This window comes from Macaca thibetana, chromosome 15 (genome assembly GCF_024542745.1).
Source record: "Macaca thibetana thibetana isolate TM-01 chromosome 15, ASM2454274v1, whole genome shotgun sequence".
Lineage (NCBI taxonomy): Eukaryota > Metazoa > Chordata > Mammalia > Primates > Cercopithecidae > Macaca > Macaca thibetana.
Window position 1 is genome coordinate 48,521,372 of NC_065592.1, and position 11,006 is coordinate 48,532,377.

The 11,006-nt window shown below is 39.0% G+C and overlaps 1 pseudogene; it reads left to right on the forward strand.

The window, feature by feature from the left end:
* Positions 1-3,404: 3,404 nt before the first annotated feature.
* On the forward strand, positions 3,405-4,325 carry LOC126937433 (ADP/ATP translocase 2-like; annotated as a pseudogene).
* Positions 4,326-11,006: the final 6,681 nt, after the last annotated feature.

Here is an 11,006-nt window from a genome sequence, read left to right on the forward strand (position 1 = left end):
GGCAACAAAACGAGACTCTGTCTCAAAAAAAAAAAAAAAAAAAAAAAGATATTCCTTTCGGTATATACTCAGTAATGGGATTGCTGGGTCGAATGGTAGTTCTGTTTTTAGCTCTTTGAGAAATCACCACTGCTTTCCACAATGATTGAACTAATTTACACTCCAACCAACAGTGTATAAGCATTCCCCTTTCTCTGCAACCTTGTCAGCATCTGTTATTTTTTGACTTTTTAGTAATAGCAATTCTGATTGGTGTGAGGTGGTATCTCATTGTCATTTGCATTTCTGTAATGATCAGTGATATTGAGCGTTTCTTCATATGCTTGCCGGCTGCATGGAGTCTTCTTTTGAAAAGTGTCTGTTCATGTTCTTTGCCCACTTTTTGAAGGGGTTGTTAGTTTTTTGCTTGTTAATTTGTTTAAGTTTCTTACAGATATTGGATATTAAACCTTTGTCAGATGCATAGTTTGTAAATATTTTCTCCCATTCTGTATGTTGTCTATTTACTCTGTTGATAGTTTCTTTTGCTGTGCAGAAGTTCTTAAGTTTAATTAGATGTGAATGAGGCTTTTCCAGAGAGCTTTCAGATAGGTTAAATAGTGGCAATTCTCTATGGCATTTTAGGAAGCTCTAAACCTGTTCTTTCCTCCCCAGTGGCTGCTAAGCTGCTGGTGTTTATAGTTTCTGAGGCTGCCTATTTTCAACGCTATTACAGAGCTGGGGAGGGTAGACTAGACAAATTCAAACACCAGAAAGCTCACTCTTTCTAAGTGAGATTCAGCCACTTTTCTTGAATAAATGCTTATTGGATCCTTGCAAGCCTTTAGTTAATTTGTAGAGCTCTAAGAAAATTGATTTTAACTGTTTTTTTGGACTAGTGTTCTTATTGTTTTTATGGAGGAACGAATTTTTAGAGGTTCTTACTCTACCATACTAGAATTACTTCTCTCCAGTCCCTTCATTCTTACTTTGTATGTTTATCAGTATTCAAAGTCAATGAGAAATAACTGGGCTCCTGGGTGCCTACACGCCTCTGCAGAGATAGGGCAATGACAGTGTGTGGTTGTGCAGCATGACTGGTCTGCAGCAGTGAGTGTCTGAGAATCTGTTGTTTCAGCTGGAACTTTTCTTAACCTGGAGAGGAGCAAACAGTTAAGACCTGGAGAACAAAGGAAACAACACTGGTCAACAGCAGTGGTTGCACGTATAGGGCTTCTGGGTAAGTGTTGAATGCAGTAGCCTAAACTAATGAAATATCAAAAACTCAATTGTTACGGCTCACTTTTTTCTCATTTCACAGTAGAAAAAGGTATCAGACTGTGAAAGTTCTTGTCCAGACTTCTGTTTTTAATGTAAAAATGGATGCTTCTGCTTGGAGAGAGAGGATACTGTTCATATGTTTCCAGTACTTGCTTTCCCTTCTTTGACCTCCTCTTCATTGACAGTGGCTGAAGCTCACTCATTTATCTCTTCCCTTATTCTTCTCTCCTTTAAGACCAGGGTCCATAGCAATAAATTCAGACAGTATCATGTGAGCTGGGAAATACTTGTGTAGAGGGTTGGTTTTTGCATTTATTAACTTCAGAGAATCAAATGAGAAAGTCTAAACCAAGACTGGGAATAACTCCTTATTTTCAACTCAAATTTGCATTCTTACACAACTATTATCTAAAACTAACTAACACACAACGTTTAACCAAAGCCTAGACCAAGAGATAATAGTTATGTAAGAAGGCTAATTTGAGTTCAAAATGAGGAATTATTTTCAAAAACAACAGCTCTAAATCTAGCTCAGTTACCATTTCGTCTGTGAAGTCTTCCTCATTTTCCCCGGCGGAGCAAGTTTTTCCTTTTGTAGCACTTGATGCATCTCACCTTTTACCACCTTCTCATTGTATTATAGGTATTCACTTACATGTCTATCTAGTTGAGTGGTTTTCAGCCAGGGGCAATTTGACCCCCCTTTGGATGTTTGGCAATGTTTGGAAATATTTTTGTTGGACACATGCGATTAGAGGGTGGTGCTGGCAGCTAGTGGGTAGAGGCTATGGAGTTGCCAAACATCCTACAATGCACAGATGGCTCTCCACAACAAAGAATTCTCCCTCTCTGAATGTCAGGATTGCTCAGATTCACAAACTCTGCTCTGCTCATGAGATTTGAGGTCAGGGAGCTTGCAGCTACACTTATAAGACCCAATAAATGGTAAACATATCAATCGGTTAAAGAAGAGAGTAAAAAGTCTGTTTGCTTATCGGTCTTGCAGTTACAACTAGTGGCTTGAGGGCTTAAAATGATGCATTTACAATTTTCTTTCCTTGGTTGGTCACTGAGAAGGAAATCCAGAAAGATCAAACAATCCATTTATTCATATGAATAAATGTCAAAAACACATGAAAGATGTCAACCTGAGACGCACTGGGGGCAAGCTAGAAAATGAAATCCTGACATTTCTTCAGAAAGGCATCACTCAGCCTTACCTTAGCTGATGGGGCTGGCACTCCTCATTTGTCGGGATAGGCATGGCCTTTTATCTGAGTTTGTTTCACTCCTCAGTGTGGCTTTGGGATGTGGATTTGATTTGCCATTCTCTGTTATGCACAGAGTCTCAAGATAACACCATGTAGAGAGATGCAGAGAACCGGGCAGCCTGTGCACAGATGACAGAGGGATGGGAGGCAAAACGTGAAGGAGAAACTTTCTGCTTCTATTTATTGCCATGTGAAAAGAAACCATGATCTTGCTTGTTGGAGAGAAAAGATAAAGAGCATGGAGGAAGAGATAGCTTGGCTCTCCAGACTTTGGGGCTCACTTATAGTAGGCATCACTGTGCAAACTGCACTAGGTGGGGTGGCATCCTCCAGACATTGCTCTTGCAGGGAAAGTGAGCCCAGGTCTAACGACATATACACATATCCTCTGTCAGTGTCCCTGTCAGGATATGTGTACACAAAGCAAAAGCACAGAACTTGGAAAAGTTCGTCAAAGGGACTTATGTAAAAAGAATTAATGAATAAATGATTTAGGAAGAGACGAGGGTTTTTGTAAAAATTCAAGTAGTTGCTATTCATTGAGTATTTACTCTGCCAGGACTTTTGCTAAATGTTTTCATTTACTCTTCCTTCCTGTGAGTTAAGAATGTTCATCTTTTATAGATTAACCCCCTCCCAAAACACCACCACCACCACTGCCACCACCACCACCACCACCAAGAACAACAGCTAGCTTGCCTGAGGTTGCGGAGCTTGTGTGGTAGAGTTAGGATTTGAACCTAGGCCAATGATGCATTACTTTAAGGGAAGGGCTTTAGTTCCTTTGAAACCTGCAAAAAGCAAGACAGGCCCCACAGCCTCGGAGTCAAAGCCAGTTCCCAGCCCATTCAAGTCCCTTAGCCACCTGCCTCCTCTTTCCTTTCAACATGATGGATACCACTCTGTCCTTCGCCGAGGACTTCCTGGCAGGTGGTGTCGCTGTGGCCATCCCCAAGATGGCAGTAGTGTCCATCGAGGGGGGTCAAGCTGCTGCTGCAGGTGCAGCATGCCAGCAAGGACATCACTGCAGATAAGCAATAAAAAGGCATTATAGACTGTGGTCTGTATTCCCAAGGAGCAGGGAGTCCTGTCCTTCTGGCACAGTAACTTGGCCAATGTCATCAGATAATTCCCCACCCAGGCTCTCAACTTCACTTTCAAAGATGAATACAAGCAGATCTTCCTGGCTGGTGTGGACAAGAGGACCCAGTTTTGACGCGACTTTGCAAGGAATCTGGCATTGGGCAGTGCCACTGGGGCCACATCCTTATGTTTTGTGCACCCTCTTGGTTTTGCCCATACCTTTCTAGCAGCTGATGTGGGTAAACCTGGAGCTGAAAGGGAATTCGGAGGTCTTGACGACGGCCTGGTTAAGATCTACAAATCGGATGGGATTGAGGGCCTGTACCAAGGCTTTAACGTGTCTGTGCAGGGTATTACCATCTACCGAGCTGTCTACTTCAGTCTACTTCAGTATCTGTGACGCTGTAAAGGGAATGCTTCCAGTGTTCCCAAGAACACTCACGTCATCATCAGCTGGATGATGGCACAGTCCATCACTGCTGTTGCTGGGTTGACTTCCTATCCATTTGACGCTCTTTGCTGCTGCATGATGATGCAGTCAGAACTCAAAGCAACTGACATCATGTACACAGGCACACTTGATTGCTGGAGGAAGATTGCTCGTGATGAAGGAGACAAGCTTTTTTCAAGGGTGCTTGGTCCAATGTTCTCAGAGGCATGGGTGGTGCTTTTGTGCTTGTCTTGTATGATGAAATCAAAAAGTACACATAAGTTATTTCCTAGGATTATTTTCCCCCTGTGAGCAGGCATGTTGTATTATGTAACATATCTTGAGCATTCTTGACAGACTCCTGGCTGTCAGTTGATCAGTGGGAACTATTTACTGGTTGAAGATGGGAAGCAATAATATTTATCTAACCAGTTTTCTCTTAAAGCCATTTCCATGATGATGATGGGACTCAATTATATTTTGTATTTCAGTCACTCCTGATAAATAACAAATTTGGAGAAATAAAAATATCTAAAATAAAAAACAAAAGCAAGACAGTTGAGAGGTAGAATTCAGTCGGCAAGCACCCAGAGTCCACTCTGTCCAGTAGAAGCCCTAGGAAGTGTTCTTTTACTTGGGTTTTAATGAAGACAACAAAAGAATAAGATGGCACCGACAGAATCCATCCACTATAATAAGAACCGTAGCCACTTAATTATACACATATGGCTTACAACTTTTCAGGCCACACACTGTGGGTGGGGTCACAGACACTGCCACCATCCATATGTCACAGACTAGTCCCCAGGAGCTAATGAGGAAACCCAGCCCTGTGTGAAACGTTGCAAGATTTTCTCAGTCACGGGGTTTCTTCCAGGTCCTTATGCATGTGTCAGACAGCTTGCTGTGGCACCTTTCATTTCCCTCCTCTATCTTTGACCTGACCACTGCCAGGCACCATCAGTGTGGTGCAGAACTTCAGAGTATAGACTCTGGAGTCAGACTCTCACCGATCATGTTCTGCTTCTGCCACTAACTTGCTGAGAACTTGGATAATTAGCTTACACCTACTTTCCTTACTTACAGAATGAGAATAATGATGATTCCTCCATCAACATGTTGTAAGGATTAACTGAAAGATCCATTCAAAGTGCTTAGCATGGTGTCTTGCAAATAGGCCTTCTTAAAGGTTAGCTATTATTATTTTTAATTGCACTATATCTTCTATGAATGATAAGCAGCAGCAGCAGCATTTAGAAGCTGCCTGGGTAGTGCACTCTTTAGAGAACTACCTGGGGACAAACTCCCTTGGAGCCAGTAAGTTTTTGAATACGGAGAGAAAATGGGAGAAGATGGTGACTCCCGGCCAAATAGACTGGGCTCCTCTCAACTCTTTCTCACATCTCCAAGGCACTGTGGAGAGTTTTATTTTTAATCCAAAACCATAGGTTAAAATTTTTTATTAAACATGCCATAATAATATTATGTCTGGCATGGCTAAATACGTAATTTGTGTTATGTAGCTATGATTTTCTGTGTGTGTATATATAAACATATATATACACACACAGAATTTTCTATATATAGAAATTTCTGTATATGTAGATTATATAAAATTCCATATATCTACACCATGTAGAATAAAAATTTCTGCATATACCTATACACCTGTATATATACCAGATTTTCTGTATGTTTGCATTTATATATAAATATATACATACATACTTAAATATATATATAATTTGTGTGTGCATATACATAAAATGTGTGTGTGTGTATATATATATTTGGGTGTGCTGGGGGTAGAGAGCCCTTTTCTGTGATGTTATAAAGAAGCTTGATTTCTTAAAAAATTTAAGCACGAGTTGAAATGTATATTCCTTGACTCTGGATATTATGACTCAGGAGGCTGGGCAAGGCAGAAATAATTTTAAACAAGCATTTCAGGTATCTTAGAGGCAGATGGTCCAGAAAGTGCTGGAACACTATCTAAGGTAAAGTTCGTGGAACTAACTTTTTGGGAGAGGTTATCAGAATGTCCATGATGGATGCCCTTCCTGGTCCCTCTGTTGTCTTCAGAGTTTTTCAGCCTCTTTAGTGAGTGTGAGAGCTGGCACCACTGAAATGGAGAGAATTACTCCCCACTCTTTCCAAGTCTTTTGAGACTCTTATTAGATGCTTCACTACACAGTAAAGCCACACCCTTCAAATATCTTGAGTTGCAGAGAAATCTGAGTATGAGGTTGTTTTTGCCTAACACTGCTATCAATGGGGAACACATGGGATTGGATGAAACCTGAATTCACGCTCGTGGGGTTATCCTAAACTTTAAAGACAGGCTCAGTGGAGGCAATACTTAATTCTGCTTACAAGTACCTATCTCTGCCTGAAACAGAAAGATCCTCATTATAATTGACCAGGGTTCTTCACAAATAAGATCATCCACACTACTAAGTCAAAGCATAAGAGGCGTTTGTTAAAAAAATAATTTAAAAAAAAGGTTACAAAACCTCCCGGTAGGCCAGGAGGCTCTGAGATCAGGAACAATGCCCAGATGCATCTCAGGCCTGTTTCAGGCACAACCCTTCTGCATTGCTGTGGGAAGTTCCATTATAGGTTCATCTGATTGTAGAATCTAAGTCACATGTCTGTCCAGCTATATATTGAAGCTGGCTTAAACCAGGTCATGAGAGTTGATTGTTAAGTTTCATATACTTTTTTTTAAATTTTAATTTTTTGTTTATGTTTTTATTGATACATAAAAGATGTACATATTTTAGGGGTACATGTGGTAATTTGTACATTCATTTGGTACATTCATATAATCAAATCAGGGTAATTGGGATATCTATTACCTTAAATATTTATCTTTTCTTTAGGAAGATTGGAATTATTCTCTTTTAGCTATTGAAATGTACAATAGATTAATGTTAACTATAGTCATGCTGATGATCCATCGAACACCAGATCTTATTTCTTCTAGCTACTGTATATCTGTACCACAAACCAACTTCTCTTCATTCTCTCCTTCCCCATACTATCTCAGCTTCCGGAAAACACCAATCTACTCTGTATCTACATGAGATCCACTATTTTTTAGCTCCCACATATGAGTGAGAACATGTGATATTTGTCTTTCTGTGCTTGGCTTAGTTCACATAACATAATGACCTTGAGTTTCATCCATGCTGCTGCAAATTACAGAATTTCATTCTTTTTTATGTCTGAATAATATTCCATTGTGTATATGTACCACATTTCTTTAACCATTTATCCATTGATGGACACCTTGGTTGAATTCATATTTTGGCTATTGTGAATAGTGCTGCAATAAATATGGGAATGCAGATATCTTTTTAACATATTGATTTACTTTCTTTTGGATGTATACCTAGGAGTAGAGTTGCTGGCTTATGTCATAACTCTATATTTAGATTTTTGAGGAATTTCCATACTGTTTTCTATAGTGGCTGTACTAATTTACATTCCCACCAACATTGTACGAGAGTTCCCTTTTCTCTGCATCTTTGCCAGCACCTATTATTTCCTGTCTTTTTGTCAAAAGCTATTCTAATTGTGGTGAGGTGATATCTCTCTGTAGTTTTGTTTTGAATTTTTCTGACGATTAGTGATGTTGAACATTTTTTCATATATCTGTGAGCCATTTGTGTGTCTTTTGAGAAATGTCTATTCAGATATTTTGCCTATTTTTGAATCAGGTTATTGTTTTTTGCTATTGAATTGTTGGAGTTCCTTATATATTCTAGTTTTTAATCTTTTGCCAGATGGATAGTTTGAAGGTGTTTTTATTCATTTTGTGGATTGTCTCTTCACTTTGTCGATTATTTTCTTTGCTGTACAGGAGTTCTTTTGCTTGATGTAATCCTGTTTTTCTATTTTTGCTTTGGTTGCCTGTGCTTTTGAGGTCTTACTCAAAAAATCTTTTATCAAGAGCAATGTTCTGGAGCATTTCTCAAACATTTTCTTATAGTAGTTTCACATGTGAGGTCTTAGATATAAATGTTTAGTTCATTTTGATTTGATATTTGCATGTGGTGAGAGATAGGGTCTGATTTTATTCTCCTGCATATCATATTGGTTTTCCCAGCACCATTTATTGAAGAGACTCCGCCTTCCCTATTGTATGCTTTTGGTGCGTTTGTTGAAATGAGTTGGCTATAAATTTGTGGATTTATATCTGAGTATTTTATTCTGTTCCATTGATCTATGTGTTGTTCTTGTGCCAGTACCATGCTGATTTGATTACTATAGCTTTGTAGGATATTTTGAAGTCAGATAGTGTGATGCCTGTGGCTTGATTCTTTTTGCTCAGAATTTTTTTTTTTTTTTTTTTGGCCATTCGGAGTCCTTTATGGTTCCATATAAATATTAGGATTGTTTTTCTATTTCTGCAAAGAATGTTATTGGTATTTTGATAGAGATTGCATTGAATCTGTAAATTGCTTTCAGTGGCATTGTCATTTTAACAATTTTAATTATTTCAGTCCATGAGCATGGAATATTTTTCCATTTTTTCGTGTCTTCTTCAATGTCTTTCATCAGTGTTTTATAATTTTTCTCGTATAAATCTTTCACTTCTTTGGTTGACTTGATTCTTAGGTGTTTTATATTTGTAGCTATTGGAAATAACATTGCTTTTTGGATTTCTTTTTCAGATCATTTGCTGTTGGTGTGCACAAATGCTACACATTGGTGATCATTTGCTGTTGGTGTGTCAATTTTGCCTCGGCTCAAACAACTGATCAGTGCCTGCCTGTCCCAAATTGGGGAGGTCCCAAAGGGGATAGCTCAGCCCTGTGGAAAAGCTGTCTGGGGGTGCATGCCCAGGGGGCCTGCAGAATGTGCCTCCTATAGCTTGGTGTTGCTGAACAGCCAGTCTGATTTGGCATCTTCTTTGGTCGAGTTACAGAGGAGAGTTTCCAGGGCTGGAAATGGTAGTTCCATCTCTACTCTTTCTCTCTGGCTTTCCTCAGGGATATTTTTCCCTTTAGTCACTCATGATGTTTCCCATGAGTTGAGTCAGGAAAGGGTCTCTTGCCAGGGAACCCAAGATGGTGGTGAAGCTGCTTCTCCACTTTAATCTCACTTTTTCCAGTGTATAAACTATGTAAAGGGAAATTTTCTACATACTTGATGCCAGGCAGATTGGGGTGAGTGATGTTGAGGATATGGAAATCTGATTCTCTTACTGTCTGCTTGGAGTTTTTTTGCTACTTTGTGGCCCTGGGAACCAATTCATCCTCATAGTTTAGTTCTGGGCTATTGTTGAGATAATTTCAGTGCTGTATATTTATTTTGGGTTTTCTGTGTGTGTGTGTTGGGGTTGCATCTATGATGACATTTTGGAATTGGAAGACCCCAGTTTCAGGAATTTTAAAAGCCAGTTTTTAAACTGTTGGAAACTTGAAATAGGCCATGGTAGGAGTGTAGGTGTACCTTATTTTATTGTCTTTTACTTTATTGTGTTTTGGAGATACTGTATTTTTTACAAATTAAAGATATGTGGCAACTCTATATCCAGCAAGACTGTTGGTGCCATTTTTCCAACAGTGTGTGCTTACTTCATATCTGTGTCACATTTTGATAATTCTCATATTTCAAACTTTTTCATTATCATATTTGCTGTAGTGATCTGTGTTCAGTGATCTTTAATGCTACCATTGTAATTATTTTAAGGGCACCACCAACTGTGCCTTTGTATTCCCTGAGACAGAACAATATTAAAATTAGGCTAATGAGTAACTTTACAATGGCCTCTAACTGTTCAAGTGAAAGGAAGAGTCTCATGTCTGTCACTTTAAATCAAAAGCTAGAAGTGATTAAGCTTAGTGAGGAAGGCATGTCGAAAGCCAAGGCAGGCTGAAAGCTGTGCCTCTTGCACCACACAGCAAAGTTGTGAATGCAAATGAAACATTATTGAAAGAATTTAAAAGTGGTACTCCAATGAACACACGACTGATCAGAAAGCAAAACAGCCTTATTGCTGATATGGAGAAAGTTTGAGTGGCTGGGATAGAAGATCAAACCAGCCATAATGTTCCTTAAGCCAAAGCCTAATCTGGAGAAAGACTCTTAACTCTCTTCAGTTTAATGAGGCTGAGAGGGGTGAGGAAGCTGCACAAGAAAAGTTTGAGGCTAACAGAGATTAGTTGATGAGTTGTCTCCAGAACATGAAAGTGCAAGATAAAGCAGCAAATGCTAATGTAGAAGCTGCAGCAAGTTATCCAGAAGATCTGGCTAAGATCATTGGTAAAGGTGGCTTCACCAAAAAACAGATTTTCAATATAAACCAAACAGCCCTCTATTGGAAGAAGATGCTCTCTAGAAATTTTACAGTTAGAGGGGAGAAGTCAATGTCTGACTTCAAAGCTTCAAAAAATAGGCTGATTCTCTTGTTAAGGTATAATGCAGCTGGTGACCTTAAGTAGATGCTTCAATGCTTATTTATCATTCTGAATATCCTAGGGCCCTTAATAATTATGCTAAATCTACTCTGCCTATGCTATATAGATGGAACAACAAAACCTGGATCATAGCATATCTGTTTATAGTATGGTTTATTGAATATTTTAATCCCACTGTTGATACCTACTGCTCAGAAAAAAAGATTCTTTATGAAATGTTACTGCTCATTGACAATATACCTGTCCACTCAAGAGCTCCGATGGAGATGGACAGGAGATTAATGTTTTCATGCCTGCAAAAACAACATTCATTATGTAGTCTACGGAGCCAGGAGAAATTTTGACTTTCAAATGTTATTATTTTAGAAATACATTTTGTAAGGCTAGGGCTGCCATAGTGATTCATCTGATGAATCTGGGCAAACTGAATGGAAAAGCTTCTGGAAAGGATTCACCATTCCAGGTGCCATTGAGAACATTCATAATCGAGGATAGGAGGTCAAAATATCAATATTAACATGAATTTGGAAGAAG